Source organism: Puma concolor, chromosome F2 (assembly GCF_028749965.1).
Source record: "Puma concolor isolate L17-30 chromosome F2, mPumCon1.1.hap2, whole genome shotgun sequence".
NCBI lineage: Eukaryota > Metazoa > Chordata > Mammalia > Carnivora > Felidae > Puma > Puma concolor.
In genome coordinates, this window is record NC_141684.1 from 56,596,249 (window position 1) to 56,618,107 (window position 21,859).

Here is a 21,859-nt window from a genome sequence, read left to right on the forward strand (position 1 = left end):
TCTTAAATCCAATGTTTCCTCTTATTCCAAACATAAAAACAAACAAACAAGCAAACAAATAAGCAAGTGGTAAGTAAATGAAAATATTTTAAAAGCCAGCTCTTTTCTCCCTCATCCATATTAATTCTCTTCTAGCTAAAAATACTTCCTAGAAGTGATTTTTATGTTTCTTAGAAACTCTCTATGCAGATATCCACTAGTATAGATAAAACTATTCCTTCTAGATCTCATACATTTTCCATTTGAAGTATTATTTATTTTCGTATGTCACTCTGAGTTTATCCATTCTCCTAGATATGTACTCTTCCGGTGCATTTGAGCATCATAGGAAAATAAATCTTACTCTTGATAATGGTAGCCTGGTCATTGAGTCACAGAAAGCTATTATTCCTACAATTTTTCAATAGTGAGTAGATTCTATAGGGGTAGAATTTTAAGATGTAAGTACACTGTTTTTCTATACTCAAATTACATCCCTCTTATCATAGAAATTGACCAGTGAAGTGTGCTGCTGACTTTTCAGAATACATGTACATATAGTCCATTAAGTTATTATATATATAACTTTGGTCAAAAAAGCATACTGTGAAATGTTGCCTTTGTTTAAACTCCCACTATTTCACTATACAGCTTTAAGATTCAACTTCTTTATTGCCCTCTGGTGGTGGGCTCTGTGAACTGCCTATTTAGAGGTCTGATAACCTTATTCACGTAACTAAGTAGGTATTCAATTCCTCAGGTACAAGCTAAAAAGTAGATATTGGGAAACATTCAAATTTATTGAAACTGACTAAGGAGGTCAATGACTTGATTGTTAGTTCAAAAATATGAAATATTGATTCTCCTTTTGTCAAATAATATTGCACGAAGAGAATACGAATACTTGTTTGCTTTGGAATAAAAAACAGTAATTAAAGATTTTCTTCATTTGGACCATGCCTTCTCTGAAAATACAGAGTTCAATTAGGAGTTGGACTTTCCAAAATATTCTTTTAAAAATAAAACTCCACAAGTAATTTCAAATTATAATTTAAGTTTATCTTAAATTTAAATATTTATATCTATATTGATTTAAATGTGGTACACTATATAGTTTCAGGTGATTCCATCCTTCATATCTTCTCCCCCCTTCAACAAATAGGATACATACTGAGTGCCTAATACGAGTTAAGGAACTCTGTATGAAATTGTGATGTTGGTAAAGCTTAGCAGAAAGGATTGCAGCCTGTGTGTTGATGAATTTTCCCTAGGAGTGTAGAAGATGGTAGGTGGGGAAGGGTCAGACATGTCTCTGTGCTCCCCAAATTTTCTCTGTCAACTATCAACCTCTTGTATTAGAAATAACTTCCCTTGTTAGAAAGGGTTTTGAGACGGTAAATGTTTTCTATTAAAATGTAAGTATTTTCAGGAGTACCTGAGTGGCTCAGTTGGTTAAGCTTCTGGTTCTTGATCTCAGGGTCATGAGTTCAAGCCCTGCATTGGGCTCTGTGCTGTGTGAAGCCTACTTAAAAAAAAGTATTTTCAAAGTCTGTAAAATATAGGGTATTATGTAGTTTCCTTAGTATAGCCGATTTTCAACAGAACAGACTGGGGACTGTATCTATGGATGTGTATGTGCATGTGTGTGTCTACTGAGGATACAGAAGACACGTTGGACAAGAAATAGTACTGGTATATGACAAGGAAAAGAACATAAAAGACAAATTTCATCTACTTAAGTTACCCCCTGGCTGGGGAAAGTCTTACTTTTCCACCATCCTTTGCTAATATATTTAGTAAATGCCCAGGGTCCTTAGCTACCTCTGTAAGTTTTACAAGCCTGTCAATATCCCATGTGCAGGGGATGGAGCCTCGAAATTTTGCCCATATAGTTTTTCTTTCCCTCAGAGTTTTCCTCTGAGCTATGTAGTGGGGTAGGTTTTTGGTGAAAATCTGTGCTCATTTGTTAAATAGAAACTACTTTTATAGTTTAAATAAATAAATGGTATTTTGAGCCAATTGCAGAGTACCTCTGGCTTCCTCATAACAGATACTTTAGGACAAGTAGGTCATTTATATTCCCTTAAATCAGAGTACAAAGTTATTGAGCAATTCTAGTTCAAACCTTGTAGTCACAAAATGTGGAAAGAGATATCCTGCATTCTGTCATCATCTGCTTATTCTCTTACACAGACACCAAAAACTCTTTCACTGAAGTCGAAAGAAGAATAATACTCAAACAAAGTCTGTGCTTAAAGTCTGTGTCTTGTTTTTATTTTTCCCAGGCATAAAGTAGGTAACTGTTCGATGTTCTCATGATAAATATTAAAAATCTAAAAGATGTTTTATTTACTAAAGGTCATAAAATTCCAACTTTTCTTTTGGTAGAGAGATTTATGATGAAAAGTTTGGAAACTTCTGTTCTATATTAATTTTCCTGATTTGAGACTGCAGAGAACAGCATTTAGATGGAAAAAGTTGCCAAGAGGACCATAAGTAAAGGCATTTATGCGTTCTTTCTTATAATTTCATTTATTAGTTTTCAACATCTAACTTTGAAAAGCTGCCTGAGGCTACACAGCATGTACAACAGGGATCACAGCCGTGCTGCCCCCACCCTCTCCCTGCAGATGGGAACAGAGTGTGCCTAGCAGTACCGGCACAGGCCCGCATTTCTCTGTCCACCCTTGGTACTTCTCAGGACAGGAGCTTTTCTCCATCAGCTTCATCCTGCTCCACTTGACTCCTTTTCCCTCCAGTATTATAGAAATATAATTCACATTTAACACTGAGTAAGTTTAAGGTGTGCAGTGTGATGATTTGATACATGCATGTACTGAAAAATGATCACCACAAATAAAGTTAGTTAACAAATCCATCACCTCACGTAATTACATTGTGTGTGCATGTGTGTGTGTGTGTGTGTGTGTGTGTGTATGGTGAGAACATTTAAGATCTCTCTTAGCAACTTTCAATTGTACAATATTGTTAATTAGAGTCACCATGCTGTACATTAAATCCCTGGAACTGGGGCACCTGGGTGGCTTAGTTGTTGAGTGTCTGACTTTGGTTCAGGTCATGATCTCACGGCTCATGGGTTCGAGCCCCGCATCAAGTCTGTGCTGACAGCTCAGAGCCTGGAGCCTGCTTTGGATTCTGTGTCTCCTCTTTCTGCCCATCCCTCACTCATGCTGTGTCTCTCTCTGTCTTTCAAAAGTATATGAATGTTTAATTTTTTTTTAAATTAATAAATCCCAAAACGTATTCTTCTTATAACTAGACATTTGTACCTTTTGACGAATATCTCATCTCCTCCACCCCTAGCCTCTGGCAACCACTATTCCATTCCTTGAGTTAGCGTAAGTGAAATTCCACATATAAGTGAGTCATACAGTATTTGTCTTTCTCTGTCTGACTTATTTTACTTAGCATAATGCCCTTAAGCTTCATGTATGTTGTCACAAATGGCAGGATTTCCTTTTTTTATGACTGAATAATGTTCATATATATGATATATGTATATATCTCACATCTTCTTCATTCATTCATCATTAATGAACACTATTAATTATAGAAACTCTGTCAACCCCTACAAGTGACTAAGGTAACAACACACAAAATCTGGGTGCTGTTACAATGGAGAAAATTTCCCAATGGTAGCAGTAGATCCTGGCTCTAGATAGGCTACACCCCACAGGCAGAAAGGCTGGCCGTATTTTGGGAGTAGCTGGTTTGAATATGAGTCAAACAAATCAAATAATTGGTTGATATGTCACTAGGACAAAGTCTATCATCTATTTTAGGCATCTTACCATAGATATGAAGTGAGAATAAATGGAAAAGAAGGCATCTAAAGCAAAAGGTTATCATGAAACCAGTTCTTTTTATTCTATAGAAGGGAGAATATACAATCTCACCTCAGAACCTGAAATCAAACAGTGACATGTAACAGCTTGCGTAGGATATAATTGTAGCAGGAAAAATACAAGCAGAAAGCACAGGAGAAAAAAGTGCCATTTTGTATGGGAATAAATAGCTTGGAATATCTCAACGGCCTCCTAAAAACAAGCTTGGGTTTCAATATAGTATAATAATTAATATTCAGTCTTAAGAAAATAAAACTGTACCTTTGCTTTCTTTTAGAAAGTGCTGGAAAGGCAACTATATTTGACAAATTTTCATAAATAAAGAAATTTAGCACACTTAAATGTTTTATCTACTAATTAAAAAAATCTTTCCTACAGAATATCATTTTCTGATGAAATAGGGGGAAAAGAAGGTGCTAGGGGGTGAAGAAGTATGGGGTAAGTATAAAATTTCCTCTCCTCCTTTTTTACCTGAAAATATTTTTCCAAGCCTAAAGAAGTAGTAAAATTCTGCATCTGAGATTGAATGAAAGTTTTAATAGACACATCTTATATATATGCAATTTGATTTCCACAGTTATTTCAATGTGCTGACTGGGCTGCTTGCTTTAAACGGAGACTCCTCTAAACAAAGCTCTTGAAGAAACTAACAATGTGTGAACCAACTTGTTTGTTCTGTGTGTCACTTGGCTGCAACAGTAGACTAAATTGCTCTTTTAACCACATTGTTTGTACCCCTTGTAGTATCTGGAATCATTCCTGAAACTAGAGAAGGGGGCTCAGGAAGCTGAAAGAGACAAAATATCTAACTATTGTTTCTTTGCAGAATTACAAAGGTCAGGTAGCAGGTTCATTTCTGATGGTTTTAAAGAGAAAAGCTAAGGGGTTCCTGGATGGCTCAGTCACTTCAGCGTCAGACTTCATTCAGTTTAGGTCATGATTTTGTGGTCCATGGGTTCAAGGCCCCACATGGGGCTCTGTGCTGGCTGACAGCTCAGAACCTGGAGCCTGCTTCAGATTCTGTCTCCCTCTTTCTCTTTGCCCCTCCTCCACTCACTCTCTATCTCTGAAAAATGAATAAACGTTAAAAAACTTTTTTAAAAGGATGAACTATGGCGTCTAGTCCACTTTGGAATTCATATCCCTGTTCTTGTGTGTTTTCAATGCTAGTCCACCTTGAGTGGATCACGAGAGATGATTTCTCAGCATTAGCCAGTGGTTTTCTAATTCTGATCTTAGTTTGTCCTAGTGATGTAACATTGATGAGGGATTTTGAAATTGTTAAATGCTGCAAAAGGTCTTGATTTTGTAATGATACCAAACTGTGGAAAATAAAAGGAGGATTGGTGAATTTTTGATAAATTATAATAGTTCTAATTGATTTTCATAAGAAAAAATAGGGAATGGATTATTTAGGAATCTGAATGAATATCTCACCTATTCCTATTAAAACTACAGGTTAGTTGAGATAAAAAATTTTAGGTATAAATTTTGGTAATAAAATTCGTTATGACTCTTTGCTTAATCATGAATTTAAGTGGTGACCGGTTCACCAGTTTGCAGTCAATAAGGTTGGCCAATGGGATAATTCACTTTGTAGTCTGGGACATCCAGCCCTATCTTCATTCTCTTGTTTATGCTCTATCTCATGTATTTTAGTAGTAATAGTAGTAGTAGTAGTGGACAGTTATTATTAGATAGAATTGAGTTGTTTCTATAATTTTTTATAGTCAAACATATACTAAGTAATACAGATTTTGAAAGCACTCGTGTTTAGGATGGGGAGACCAAAAGTGAATTCAGTGTTTATAATACTAGTAGCTGCCCTTCAAGGAGCCTGTGGTTTATTTGGGAAGAAGTGACATATGCAATAATCTGAGGTATTGAATAAATAAGTAAGTCTAAGGGCAGAGGTTCCTGAGAGTGAGTTGAGTATGGAGGAAGCAAGCTAAAATAACCCATTTCAAATCCTGGCATTATAATGATTTGCAGGTCTCCTCACACCTTTTCCTGACAGCATAGACAAAGCAAACAAGACTGGACAATATGCTACAATGGCCCAAATAGATTTAATGTCATTTTAGCTGATTATTTTTAGGCTTTGAGTATATGATAATTCAAATCTACCTAAATAATAGGTTGACTTTAACACTGAAAATTCAAAAAAGAAACTGCTGCAAAAGTATACACAATAGTAACAACTAGTTGTTGGAAGAATATAATTTTTTTTTTTTTTTTTTTTGCCATATACTAGTATTACATAACCTGCCCCAGACCTAGGAACAGCCTTTACTCTGACTGGTTATCAGACTTTGTTGTCTTCTAGCTAAGACTGAAACCTTTTCTTAAAAATTACTTTTGTAGATTTTATCACCAAAGACCTCAGAGCAACCTGAGTGCCAGAGTTCTGGACTTGGACAGGTAAGGCAGAATTATAATTAGAATTCTTGGTCAGGGAAGAAGGCTCCTGATTTAAGAATAGTTTTCTTCCTCTTGAAAGCTCAGGAGAACACATTTAATCCATCTACATTTATGAAAAATTTAGTACAGAGAATTTCAAACATCTACATAAGTAGGAAGAAACAAATGGAAACCCTCATCATTAATCTCATCAAATATCAATTGCTGGCTATTTTCTCTATGCCGCCCCTTACTACCACCATCATAATTCCCAGCAATTTTGAAGCAAATTCTAGATTTTCTTTTCCCAGTAAAAATTTTAATATATCTATTTCTAAAATGTAATAACTGCCCCTTTCAAACCCAAGTATAAAGTCATCATCACATACCCCCCAATTAACAATAATTCCTTAATATTAACAAATAACTGGTCAGTTCACATTTCCTTGATTGTCCTATAAATATATATGTTTTTTAATTTTAATGACCATTATTTCTTTTATTAATGATCCAGACACAATTTTTCTTTCTTTTTTCTTTAATTATTTTATTTTTTACAATTTATTTTAAGTTATAAGTTTAAGAGAACTTCATTTGTTCATATTTCCTTGAATTTATTTGTCTGCCATTGAATCAAAAGCATTCATCCTGCATGGTTCTCAACTGTCTGTATTGTGTCCATTGTATACCCTTCATGCCTATACATTTATCATGTTCTTTGACCCATGTGTTTACTGTCAATTGGTAGATAGATCTAGAGCATTGAAAAAATTCAGGTTTGATTTTTTGGTAGGTCTACTTCATAGGTGATGTTCATTAATTCCAAAATGAGTTATAAAGTGTCTGCCTGTCTTATTGTGATGTTGCAACCATCAATTATTCATGCCTAGACCCATTAATTTATTATGGGTACCAAGTGGTGATGTTCTGCTAATTATGTTATTATTTTTTAATTAATATATTTATTTTGGGGGGGAGACGGGGAGAGAGAGAGAGAGAGAGAACAAGCAGGGGAGAAATGGAGAGAGGGAGAGAGAGAGGGAGAGAGAGAGAGAGAACAAGCAGGGGAGAAATGGAGAGAGGGAGAGAGAGAGGGAGAGGGAGAACCACAAGCAGGGCCTGCATATTCAGTGAGGAGCCTGATGCGGCGCTCGATCTCTTGAACCAGGAAATCATGACCTGAAAGGAAACCAAGACTTGGACCCCTCACTGACTGGGTCAATCAGGTGCCCCTTTACTAATTATATTATTATTATTCATTTTTAGCTGGAATATTCATTTCATCAACTATTTGGTTGCCCTGAGTCACAGTTTAATTTGAAAAGGCAGAATAAATGTTTCTTTTATTTTATTTACCAATTTTGCCAAAAAAACAAAAGAAAAAAAAAAAAAGACTCCAGAGTATATTTCAAAGATGATCAGTTAGGTATTTTATTTCCTTGTTGTTGTTTTCATTGATGCTATTGTAATTATCAGTGCACAGATTGTGCCCGACCATATTCAGATTGGCTCCTGAGTCATTTTGACACATCCCAGTAGTCTTTGATAGTCTTCCCTACTCTCTGGTATGACAAGATGTAATAGGAACAACTTGTTCTCCTGTGCTGGTTCTGAAATCAGCCATTTCTCCAAGGAGACGTTATCCATTGTATTTATTCAAAGTTGTGTTCCTTCTAGTTTAATCTTCATTCAAGAAATGATTTTTTAAACATATTATTTATTGAATTCTTTCACTTTTTCAAATCTTCCAATTCTCCAAATGCTGCATTTCATCTTGTAATTGTCTTTTTATGTTTTTTTTTTAAATAAATAGTTTCTATCACTTTTTAAATTTCTTTTACTTTTTAAAAAACACTAGGCAACACATTTTGTTTTGTGGGTCTTTTTCTCAGCCTCTCAGGGTCTGCTGAGACTTTCTTACCTTTATTTTCCTTTTTATTTCCTACTAACTTTCTGTGGGATTTTACTGGAATATTTTTCTTTTCCTCATTTTAAAATGAAATAAATTTCCATTTTAGGAGAGAAGCATAGGTCAGAATATATTTTCTAGCTTCACAATTCCAGTGATCACTGTCTTCTGTTATTTTCATGACATGATTCAAAAAAATTCTAAAATTTTCCTCCTCAGCCCTCCAACTTTGATTTTTCAGGTTCTCTTCTTTTCTGCCCTGTTGAGCCTGGGGATTTGTTCTAGAAGGGTGGTTGGTTTGATATGTGTCAAGGTTTCACAGGCTCCAGAACACACCTGTAGCCTCAGAATATCTCAAAGTTCTTGCACACATTTGCAAATTGGAGGCTGCAAGGTCTACTGCTAGTTTCTGCTGCTGTTCTCTGTGAGTTTGTGATGGCAATCATAGGAATCTCTGGCTCTTCTAAATATAAAATCAGCTTTCTCTTCCTTCAACTTCTTTCTTCTTTTAGATACCACATGTGGGTCTTTTTGCTCTTGTGGATTTGTCCCTACCTGGTTGTAAGTTGCAGTTCACGTGGGCACCTTATCATAGATGTTGTCTGTGAGTTTTTGGGCTTGCTTTACCAGATGCTTTTTCTTTTCTTGTTAGTGTGTGTCTTTAGGGAAGGGGTAGGATATTCAGAGATAAAAACCTTCTCTGTAGCTGCTGTCATTTCCCCAGAGACCTCTGCCATTCGTATTTAAAACAAAATTATAGGAGTCATTATCCTGATCATAATTATATTGTATCTGTATCCTTTTCTAGGCTTCATGTTCCACATAGATCCCCCCCCTCCCCCCACTGTAGTATACTGAGTGATTGGATAATGTTGAAGTTTGGGGCCCTCTTTCTGTACCGCCCTCCTCCTAAACATGGCAATCTTAAACTCTATGCTGTTTTCTTCACTGTTAAGGAATTTAGAAAATAAAGAGAAGCACAGGTTTACTGGCTGAAAGTGGATTAATGTATTATTTTTCTTAGGTAAAATGTTATAAGACTCTCTAGGCTGAAATTTCCTTGAATCATATTGCAAAGATGAGTGCCCACTTAAAGCACACTAAGACCTGAATCCAAGGAGTAAAACATTTTTAGAGCCTTCAAATTTGCAAACTTAGTGCAATTCTGCATTACTTCTTAAGGTAACTGAAAAAAATAATTTTGTGATAAAGTAAAAGTTGATTTTATGAAATAATATTATTTTTAAAGGGTATATGTATATATACACACACACATGCTCAGTGGGTCTTTGAACAACATAGGTTTGAACTGTGGAGGTCCACTTTTACATTGATTTTTTTCAATATGGTACAATACTATAAATATATTTTCTCTTATGATTTTCTTAACATTTTCTTTTCTCTAGCTTACTTTATTGTAAGAAGACAGTATATTTTATATATAAATATAAATATAAATATAAATATAAATATATATATATATATAAAATATATATATATAAAACATACAAAATATATGTTGACTCTTTATGCTATTGGTAAGACATCTGCTCAATACTAGACTATTATTGGTTAAGTTTTTTGGAGTCAAAAGTTATAAATGGATTTTAAACTCTGCAGGGGGTTGACATTCCTAATCTCACATTGTTCAAGAGTCAGCTGTATATATCATTACATATATGTATCTGGGGGTGGGGAGACGAAAAGTGTTAAGGCTCTATCGGTTGTTATCTCTTTTTCTAGGATATGGAAACATTTGAAGAGAAATGTAGTATAAAATAAGATGATAATCTAATAATGAATATAGTTGTAGCTATTGCTATGCAATGAACCAATCCTAAAATGCTTATGGTTTAAACAGCAATCATTTCATCTCCTCACAATTATGGATCAGCAATGTGGGCTGGATCCCTTGGTTGGATCTATGTTGCTTTCATCTGAGGTCACTCATAAAGTTGACATCATCTGGTTACTTGGCTGAGATGGTTGCTTTCACATGTCTGATCACTGGTGCTGGCTGTTGGCTTGGGCAGGTGTCTCCATTACGCTGGCCAGCCTTTTTCACATGGCAGGTTTCCATAAGGAGAATCTTGATGCACAAGTACTTTTCCAGCTCTTGATATGCTACTGGTCAAAAGCAAGTCACATGAGCAAGCCCAGGTCAGTGTGGGAAGGAACTACACAGGGTAAGGAAATAGTGAGACATGATGCATTGGGACCAATAGTCTAACAACCTACTACAATAATTATATAAAGGAAACCATTCTGAAGGCAGATGATAAAAAAAATACATGTAAGTGGGAGAGTGGTGTAGGTGGGAGTAAGAGGCAATAATCAAAGCTTGCCAAAGCCTGAAGAAGCTCCTGGTATGTTTGTAAAATCCACTGAGATTAAAGTAGTTCTATAACTATTTTCTGACACCAGAATAAAGGTCACAATAGCACATCAGGGAGGCCCATCACTCTTTTTTCCCTTCAATTTTCATGCTCTTTGACTCTGCTCATTTTTAGAATAAATTATGACTTACTCTTCATAAATTTGTTACCTTATTTTTCTCAAAGAAATATTGATCTCACTTTTATCTGCTATCCCACAGAAATGCAATAGAAAACAATTTCCTATGTAAAATATTTCACAAAGTGTAATATTATGTACCCAGTACAATTAACAGGTATTAAGAATCACATTTCATCATAGCTTAAATAATATCAGTCCTCCCCTAAAACTTAAGATAAGATTCTCACTGATTCCTAATGGGTTATTTTCTTCAATAACAAGAGCTGACTTAAGGCCATTTCTTCCTAGTGCATAGAGGTCCATGTTTGACTGCTCTTTGATCCTCATTCACATTATCTTTGGTGAACCTGATGATCACACCCCCTGGCTCAGGCCACCAGTATTGCTCCTGATGAAAGTTAACAGTGTTGGCCACATTAAGTCTTACACAGCAAATTGCTGACTTCTGGGGTTTCCTATCAGCTTTACCAGATATTCCACAGCGATTGTTGGACAAGGAAGGCTATAAGCAAGAAAGGTAAACAAGTGTTAAAGCGTTTTAGCATCTAACTGAAATTTTTTATCTACCATAATCTTATGGAATAAGTATAAAAGTTACTTATAGCTTAGGTAGTGAGAACTTGGGAAAATTTTGGAAGCATCTATATTCATCAGTTATTTCAGGAGTTGGATATTCCCTGGTAACTCAGGATCCTTTTTACCTGGAACAGGGAGCTCTTTCTGTGTTGAAGTGGTTTTACCTTTTTCCAAGGCATTTTTAGTTTTCTCTATTAGAAATTATCAAACTTACACATATTAAGCCATTTAGTCAAGGAAGAGTTAGAGGAGTCATGAGAAAATACTGTTTTGTAAAGCACAAAAGACAGCGATAATATTCCCTAATTGCATTTGCCTCTCACCACCACCTCCTTCGTGAAATGCATCAGCATCTGACTGGTCTCTGTGCCCCACTAATTGGACGGAGCTGCACTAGCATTCTTAGAAAGCACTGATGGTCACTTAGGAAACTGTAGGTAGAGCTTGTGTAGCCAAAGTTCTCAGGAAAGAAACAAATAGCCTTAATAAAATATGCTTACTGTTTTTCTTAGTTAACATTTATTCTCTGTAAGAGATTGGTATCTGGTTTGACAGGGAGTAGTCTAACTCTGTATTTGCCCAAATAATAAAATCAAGGTTAACATATCTCAGCTTTTCATTCTACTGGAATTAATGTATACAATTTAAAGTTATTTTTTTTAATTGCTACTGGTTAGAATGCCTGAAGCCTATTAACTGAGCTAGTTAAGGTACAGTGTTAATAGGGATATTTATCTCTTTTTCTACCACAGGATGGTGAAGTGTGCCCCATTTTCCATAGAGTCAAATGAAAAAGTATAAATCTGTCACCACTAAGCCATGAGACAGGTACAAATGTTTCTCTCCAGAGTTAACATTGATGAGAATCTTTGTGGAAAAGAGTCTCCTCTTTTTGTAGAAATATAGTAAGATAGAAGTTGTATTCTCAATTCCACTACTAGGAGAATAATTTCATAGTCAATGCCAATGTTTTTATTGATCTTTTAATAACATATGCAGTGTTTACATTAAAAGAAGGTTAAAAAAAAAGTAGGAGGCTTTCAATGCAATCTATCAAGGAGCATTTTCTAATGGCAGGATTCAGTCCCAACTTTAATACATGAAGTTAATACATGCTTATGAGATCAGAGAATCAGCTACAACAAACATTATCATAAGATGTTAAGTTTTTACGTGTGCCCCTGCAGGAATGGGGGAGGGACAGAGAATCCAAGCAGGCTCTGCATGGTCAACACAAAGCCCATTGCCAGGTGACCTCCAGATCATGACTTGAGCAGAAATCAAGACTGGGTGGCTTAACTGACTGAGCCACCCAGGCCACACTCCCTGGCACCTTTCTTTCTGATTGCCACTTCTTTTTTCAGAAAAATTTCATGCACTTAGAATAATTAATAGCATCATCCTTGGCTTCTTGATAATTTCATAATGATGTGGCTTGAGGAAGGAGCTCATCCTCTTTGGGGAAAGTTCAGTCTAAGAAATAAAACATCATTAACACTAGATCTGCATCTGATGGTGGTATGATGCAGATTAGTATCCGCTTTGTCTTTTGACTCTCCAGACTACATGGGAAGAATGTTATGGTGTGGTTTAGGAGAGTGGTAGCTCAAGAAGATTCCATTTTGTTGCTGTGTTACTCAGGGATTTTATTTGAGCACAATCTTGTATTTTGTTCTGTAAAATTATCATAGTCATTCTTTTGCTAATTAGTAAACAATTAAATGCTATCCTTCATTTATTTTCCCCTTCTGATCAGGAGCCTCCTCTCCATTCTCAACCTTGATCTGAGTTCCAGTGAAGCAGCGTGGAGTAGCTAGATTTCTGATTTCTGAAGTGCAATGCGGGTTCCAACTCTGTCTTCATCACTTATCATTTAGCCTCTCTGATATATTCATTCTAGAACTGGCAATGATGGTCAGTTTGATTCCTGTTTTTCCAGCAACCTTTGCACTTGAACAGTGTATCACAGCATCTTAGGTAGAATGGCATGGATGGAAAAGAAGAGCAAAATAAATCTTTTAGGAAGGTCTAAAATGCAAATCACATGGAGGTAACTGCTTGAGATAAAACTAACCCCACCTAGGGCACCTGGGTAGCTCAGTCGGTTGAACGTTCGGCTTTGGCTCAGGTCATGATCTCATAGCTTGTGGGTTCAAGCCCCAGGTGGGGCTCTGTGCCGACAGCTCAGAGCCTGGAGCCTGCTTCGGATTCTGTGTCTCCCTCCCTCTCTGCTCCTCCCCCACTCATGCTCTGTCTCTCTCTCCCTCAAAAATAAATAAACATTAAAAAATTTAAAAAAAACTAGCCCCACCTGAATATTGTCAGTAAAGACAGGGAAGCAAACAAATATATTGTTCACTAAATGTATTATTTTCTGGAAGTGTAGAATTTACAAGAAAGCCTCATTGCAAATGAAATGCATTTGTTTTACTAAAAGATGTTTAAAAGTAGTATTGAATACTTACTTTTCAAGACTTCTGTGTTTCCAGAGTACTATCTACAGTCAGTTTTATGACATTACATAGAGGAGGAGACTGAGTCTCAAAGATCATAAGGGATGGATTCCAGAGCCTTTGCAGGGCCCATTACACTCCATGACCTCCCTTTGCTTGTGCTGTTTATCCAGCTAGGTGCTTGGAATACCAGAATGAATAAATCTCTCTTTCAAAAGGCTTTTAACATACATTAGGTAATAATAAACAACACCTACAAGTAGAACAGAGTACTTTATTTAAAGCATAAACAGAGCAAATGTTCATCTAGTATCATTTAAATCATCTTTAAATTACCTTTTAAATCAACATGCTTATACTTTGGTGTATTTTCTTATTTTTTCCTAGTTCTCTTTACATGTGCCTCTTTTCTTTTTTCTTTTCCCATCTGAAATGTTTATGGTCTCAAAAGTAATTACTGCTTGAAGAAAGTTTTCATGGATACTAAATGCTACCTAATGGAAGCCATAAGCATAGAGTCTGCTAGCATTTAGAGTGGTATAATACATATGCCAGCTTGAATCAAGTGGGAGAAAAGGTTAATCATTCTTTTAAATTGGTAGTGTTGCTGGAGGTGGATTAATATGCTTTTTGAATCCCTTATGTGCTGTAAAGCTCCTTGATCACAGTCACTATGACCATGTTTTAGGTTTTGAATTAAAGGTGTCTCCTGTGATCAGCCGGGCCAACTCCCTTAATCTCTCTGGCCATATTAGGTGATAGTTTTCTCGTTTCAATACATGATCTATGTTATAAGGAGTGTTGACTATACCAAACTCTAAAGTGGGAACCCAGAAAATGAAAGAATCTTTCTACTGATGCTTAATCATAATTCTTTTCATTGTGAATATAGTCCTTTCCCTATGTAATGCGGGAACATTATGAAAAGTAGAATGTTCTCTTGTGCATTTGGAACCTGGAGTGCTCTCGACCTGTCAGCTCACTGGCAGAGCAGGCTTTGTCCAGACACCAAAGAACAAAATGTGAAATTGGCACCAGCCAGCCTCTCCGTTGCACAGGATATTCCTGTTTAAATTTGACGACCAGAACATTTTACAATTTGAAATTATTGTCATCTGGTTTTCTTTAGTTTCTTTGGGAATGAAAGCTTTGAGAAGCTTGTTAAAAAATCTGGACTTCTGATGGTGAGGCTTAACTAGATCCATCGAGTAATCAATCAACAAACATTGACCAAAGCTTACCACTCCCCCAGGTGCTGTCCAAAGGACCCAGACACATCTCAGATAGTGGCCCTGCCCTTTCACTTCTATTAATAGTATTTTTTCTAAATGTAATCAGAGCTCAGGTAAAGACAAGGCATTGATTTGAGTCTGCAGTAAACAAAGCTGCCTAGGCTGATCCCTTCAGTTCTCAGAATTACTTTGCCCCAAGTATAATTTTCCCAGTGCCACGAAACCAAGTTCTGTCATCTATCTATCCACTTGACATTTGATCATGATAGTCCTTGCCTCTTTGACCTCTAGTGAGGAAACTAGCATAAGACACTGGAATATGCCTGGTTCTATAGGTTAAGTGCAGATAATGATATGAATACAATTGAAGATGAAGCCCAAAGTGGAAAAGGCAGCTGTAAATAGATTAAGTAAAAAAGAGGGTATTTGAAAAATAAAGTAGTAAAGATTGAACCTGATGCAATAGCAATGAAGAGCTCCTGGAAGTTTTCCAAGAGGTGAGGGGTTGATTTTTTTTAAGAACATTCCCAGCAATTTTATACCAGAAAAAATTATAAGGGTAGTGACTGTATACATGAGATCCAGTGAAAACACTAACTTTAGGCCACTGAGCATGTTTTGAGCATATGCTGTAGAAATTAAATTAGAAAAGAAAGGATAATCTGAAGTCATTTTAAATGAAAGATTCACAAAATATTGGAGCTGGAAGGTATCTTTATTGGATTAGCCAACATTTTTGAGCAGCTACTATGTGGCAAGCACTGTTTTTATGGTCCAGAAGCAAAAGACAAAATAAAGACCAGAAGAATCAAAAGACAATATGAGGGATACATAAACAACTCATTACAAATCTAATGGAGATACGCTATTAAATAAATCATAAGAATGTAACTTTGCAAAAATAGAATTGGAACCAAATAACCCTGCTTGAGGATATGGAAGAAGGTATCAACAATGAGAAAATCCTTGAATTGGGCTTTGAATGTTGGGAATTACCCAAGTGGAGAAAAGGTCAAGGACATAAGGCAGAAGGAACATCCTGGATGTGAGAACAAGCACAGCATGTTTAAGGGATTGCAAAAGAGACTTTTTTTTTTAATTAGAGTGTAGAGTGCAAGTTGTTAAAGGGTCAAAAATAAAGTGCAAAAGGTAGGTTGGAATAAAAGTATAAAGTGGCCTAGCATTTCCTGTGAAGAAAGATGGTGTTTTCCTACAAAATGGGTTACTTTTGTGTAAGGCTTAACAAACACTAAATCAGAGTTGTACTAAACACATGGCTTACTGGTGAAAATTTCTGTATTTTGTTTTCCAGGTTAGACACTGTTACAATTCTTTAACGTTTCTTTTTCCTAAGTAAGTCCATCTGGTGAGAATGTGTGATCCATTTTATTTTGGAAAGTTTTGCCTTAACTTTTTTCTACTTAAAACACCAATTCTAATCATGAAGTTTGTATCCTTGAAGTACCTGTTCATATTCTTTCTTTGACATAATGGGGCTAATCAAGATGTCTTCTCTAATTTTGAGAACCAGAATGATTGGTTCCTCATGTTGGTCATTTCAATAGATGGACCAATTTTAGACTCATTGCATAAGAATCATCTGAATAACTTGTTAAATTTAATCCTCATAGATTCTGATTCAGCAGGAATGAGGAGATATCCAGGAATATGTATATTAAATGGGATACTCCAGTATCTACATCTAGTATGCAGCTAGATGTAGGAACCATAGTTTATGTTCTGCCGGGAACATGGAGGTATCATGGATACCATAAATGGAGATTAGGAAAAGATGCCTGGTAATTCAGATCCTATATGTGCCTAACTTTTGGAATTTAAAAAAAGTTTGGAGTTCGAGTTGAAGTTTTTTTTTTCATTCATTCATTCAGTGAATCATTTATTCACCTACCTATTTAACAACTATTTCTTGAAGTCTAATATGTTCCAGATATGGTACTAAATTGTGGTGGCACAAAAATGAATAAGACATTATTCCTGCCATTAGAGGTAATATCAGCTATAAGTGACGGGCAAGAAGAGAATAATAATCGAGTATGTTAAATGCTACATAGAGAGAGAAGCAGTAGGAATTTGTAGTAAACATAAAAACATATCTTTTTTTTCTCTCAAAGACTGAATTGTTACCTGCATGCTATTGCCAAATGTATATCTTCATTCAAAGTTTTTTTTTTCTTCTGCACTCTAGATCCAAGCATAAAATTGCCTACTGAATATCGCCTGTTGGATTTCCCCATGAATCTCAAACACAACCTAAAAAATAAATTAGAATTATCATATTTAGCCTGAAACCAGTTATTTCCCCCTGTGTGTCCTATTTTAGTAAATGGCATCATTTGGACTCCAATTGACCAAACAAAAACCTGAGAGTCATTCTTCACCCTTCTCCCCTCCCCTAAACTCCCCCTGAAACAATCCCCAAGACCTGTCATAATTATACCGTATATATATTTGTCCACTCTTCTCTGTGTCCATTGTCATACCCTTCACATTTTTTTCCTCAGGTGTAACAGCTCCATTCACTTTCTCCCTGACTCCAGTACCATTTCTCTATTATTCATTCTCTTCATTACAACTTAAATTTCACTCAACTGCCTAAACCCTTTGAAATTTTTTCTTTAATTTTGGGAAAAAGGCCTCAAGCACTGTGATCCCATCTACTCCACCCTCATCCAGTGCCTCTATCTCTGCCATTTCCTTCTCCCATACATTTTCAACAATACTCTATAGTCTTGAGTTTTTAAAGGACCTCTCTTACCCCTGAGCTTTCTCCAGGCTATGTCATCAATTTGGATGATTTTTTAACCATTTAATCATTGGCTAATGCATCTTCATCATTTAAGTTTCAAAATAAACATTGAATCTCTGTCTTTTCATGACTTTCATTTGAGGTTAAATTCTCTCTGTATATTCTCTTAAAACCTGGCTGTCGATTATCCATGAGATTTATATTTTGTAGTTTATTTTTCCTACTACATTGTAAACTCCTTATGAACAATGTCTTTATCAGTGTTATAGGTACTCAATAAATATGTATTTTGTTAAAAGATAAAAGAACTATCACTTGGGTGATAATTAGAATAAACTCAACATTTTAGGAAACTTTATAGACTTATAGTATACTTGGAGGCTTAATCAGATCATCACATTTTCAATCATATTTTATTCCAGGGAGTGTGCATTTTTTCTTTTTTTTAAAGAAATCTTTCCTCAGAAGAAAGGATTCTCTTCCCTTTGAATATTTTTTCTTTACTAGAGGGTTTGGTGCCCGAGGGCTGACCCACCTAAGGTCCCCATTGTTAACATCTGTATTATATCTACTGGGTTGGGGTCTCTTTTCATACTTAACAGGAATGTCATACTGCTTTTATGTAGTTTCTTCTTTCTCTTCTCCATCTTAAGATCATCCTGCTCTGCTCCTTTGCTTTTTCCCGAAGTCTCCTTTCACCACTTAATGTGGCCTGGTAAGTCTACGCAGTGGTGCTGAAGGAATAGTAAAAAAAATAGAAGTATGCGTGGGGGATATGTCCTTTAGAGAATTTCTCTTTCCAAGTAAATACGTTTTTTTTTCCTTTGGAAAGTATTCCTCCTTCCCCTCTTTAGATCTTAAAAAATATTCCATGAAGCCTGTCATTTAAACTTGCTCCTGGGACAGATTATAAACTATAAAAGATCTAGGAAGAAAATTTGAAATACAAGGAAATGTGTAGAAAGACACAAAGCAAGTGTCAGGAAAACTCCAAGGGTTTGCATGCTCAGTAAAACACTCCACAGATTGACTCTTTTTAGTATGTCTTTTGATCTGAAAAGTCAAATTATATCTCTCACCTAATAACACATTTTGAAAAGAAACTGCAGTGCTTACTGGTTTGGGCTAAGATGGAAAGAGACACAGGAGTGGGCCCTACCACAATTTCATCGTGATTTTAATTGTGGATGAAATGCAACAGAAGGTTGAGACAAAGCAAATGCCAGCACTCCGTGAATACTAAGAAGGCACAATAACTGTGAAAATTCTTTGCAAGCTACAAATAATATTTTTATTTAAGGAAAGTTTAAAAGTAACGTACATTTTTCATTGTTTTTCACCTTTGCTATCTTTGGTAACTTTTAAAAGTGAAAAAGACAATTGAATTTGAACAGAACAGGAAGTATATGTACATATTTTCAAAAACAAGACAAAACTTAGACATCAAAAAACAATTGTTCAAGTGTCCTTTTGACTCTGGCCCAAGTTGAGATACATAGACATTTGTGGCCTGGTATATTGATATATTTGGAAACTGAAAGACTTGAGTTTAAATTTTGGTTTATCTACCACAAGTGTCATATTCTTGATTTCTTCATCTGAAAAATGAGAATAATTATAATATAGAACTCATGTAAAAATTACAAAAAATGATATAAGGTACCTGCAGTAAAGAATCTAGTATGGTAAAAAACAATTGATTTTTTAATATTTTTGAGGGCCATTATTATCTGGGAGCTGGGATAGAGTGAGATATTAAGATCAGAAATTCAATTCAGAATTACTGAACAGCATTCTATTACATGCTTTGAAAAAAATGCTTTTCTAAGTAGAGGCAAGCATGCATTTGTTAGAATATTTTAATTTTCTCTGGAAGAACTGAAAAAAAAAAAACCTTCCACAGAAGAGTAGCAAAATCTCATTTTTAATTTGCTTTTTAATTATTTATTTTATCATTAATAATTTCTTACTGTTCAAGATTTGGTTAAGGAGTTTGAGATGTATTTATAGTTGAATAAAAGGTCAAAGGCAGGAGGAATAAAACTGTAAAAATGTGAGACATATTATGGTATACTACAATGAGTATTTATTTTGATATTTTGAGGACTTTTAAGACAAGACGCCACTACTTTAAAATTAATTATAAACATATAAATATATATGATAAATAATTGGTTTGTGTGAAATATGGAAAATATGTGCAATTTTGAAGAAATAATATTGTCAGCTGTGAGGTTAGAATTTGCCCCAAGTATATTACTCAGCTAGGAAATCCATTCATAAGCGAAAGGAAGAAATCCCAATGAGTTAAATAAAGTACTTTAAACATTTATGAGAAAAAAATAAAACTACCAAGTGAGACAAACTGTTCCAAACATTAGAGTAGCTAGCTATATTGGAGACATATAAATGGTCCACAGATTAAGTATATTTCTCAGAATAACACAAAATGAATCCATTTCAATGACAAAACAAAATAAACAACCAAGATTATATGAATTTTAAACATACCAAGGAAAGGCAGTATAATACATACATATAAAGTAATTTGTAACTGAAAGTGGCATGATATTTGTGAAGATGAAACTATGCAGATATAGAAAAAGGATACCATAAATGTTTGGTATGTGACTAAATTATGCAAATAAGGTTTATGGCATTTTCTATTTGTTTTAAAATCATGAGGTAGAATATAAAACAACTGAGATGCAATCTGTTCTATAGTTGTTCTACTTGAAAAGAAATTAGTGTGTGCTGGGTATTGCACAGAATTGGGGCCCCTGAAAATTAGCTTCTGTTCTTAACTAGCTATGCCTTCCAAAAGACAAAGCAAGGCCAAAGGAAATTTTACACTTAATGTAAGAGTATGGCTCAAAGTCTCAGGAAAGAATGCCAGTGAATATAACTAGACTTGTATATGGACCTCCGTTGTCTAGAGGCTTTTGGTATAAAAGGCCTAAAAAAAAAATCCAGCCAAAAGGTCCACTCTGTCTACTTCTACTCCAAGGCCAAAACTTAATATTGAATACTACTCTTTTCAAGTTGAGGAACATGTTCCTAGAAATGAGAAAAGCACACTGAAAGAACAACATGTGTTTCTGTATGTGTGTGTGTATGTGTGTGTGCACACATATATGTACATGTGGGTAGGGAAAAAGAGAGTAGGAAAAAGAGAGGTCAGAGGGAGAGAGAGAAGAGAGGAGGAGAAGATGAAAGAGGGAGAAAGAGATGCATCAATATTTTCCCACAAAGAATTCCAGGATTCTTTACCTCTCTACCTTTCTAGGATTTGGGAATTGCAAAAGACAGCCATATTAAGACGTTGGCTGCATGGTTTAACTAGATGTTCTTGCCTGGATCAAACATAGCAGTTCTTCCTTTTCAGAGTGAAGCAAGAAAGGAATAGGAGAGAAAACTGAGCTCCTTCAAGAGATCAACAGGTAAATGTTCATTTGTCATTTCTGTGCATAAATGTGAAAAACCAAAAGTTTTATAATTTCCATTTGCCACTCTATTGTAGCAAATTTGCACACAAGTTTTTATTCGTAGGTTTTTGTGATGGACTAAATGTTTGTATCTCCCTCCCCCATTTGTATGTTGAAATCTAATACCCAAATGTATTTGGAAGTGGGGACTTTGTGAGCTAATTAGGCCATAGAGATGGAGCCCTCATGAATAGGATTAGTGCCCTTATAAGAGGCCAGAGAGCTACCTAGGTCTCTTTCTGCCATGAAAGGACACAGAAAGAAGTTGGCAGTCTACAACCCAGTAGAGGGCTCTCATCAAGAACCCTGCCATTCTGACACCATGATCTTGGACTTCTAGTTCCAGAACAGTGAGAAATAAATTTCTGTTGTTTAGAAACCACCGAGTCTATGGCACTTTGGTATAGCAGTCCAAACTGACTAAGTTCCTTTTCAAGACTTGATATCCAAAATTTAAAAAATATACAGTTTTCCTTATTTGTGGAAATAGAATATATTGATGAAAATAGAAATTCTTGGAGGTTTTATTAAACAAATATTTATTGCATGTTTACAATGTGTCAGAGACTATTTTAGGCTTGGCATGATATTGAGAGATAATTCTCCATAGGTTTCTTCTGTTTCCACATATCTTACAAGCAGAGGTAGTAACATATTTTGTTCTAGACTGTCTTT

The 21,859-nt window shown here is 35.4% G+C and overlaps 1 long non-coding RNA gene across 1 annotated transcript in view; it reads left to right on the forward strand.

Annotated features, from left to right (window-relative positions):
* Positions 1 to 21,592, forward strand: part of LOC147572036 (uncharacterized) — a 271,873-nt gene extending 250,281 nt beyond the window's left edge. Inside the window, exons 4-6 of the long non-coding RNA XR_015246951.1 lie at positions 4,224 to 4,283; positions 6,210 to 6,266; positions 21,085 to 21,592. This is a non-coding gene — a long non-coding RNA (uncharacterized LOC147572036). The remainder of the gene's footprint in view (positions 1 to 4,223; positions 4,284 to 6,209; positions 6,267 to 21,084) is intronic.
* The last annotated feature ends 267 nt before the right edge of the window (positions 21,593 to 21,859 follow it).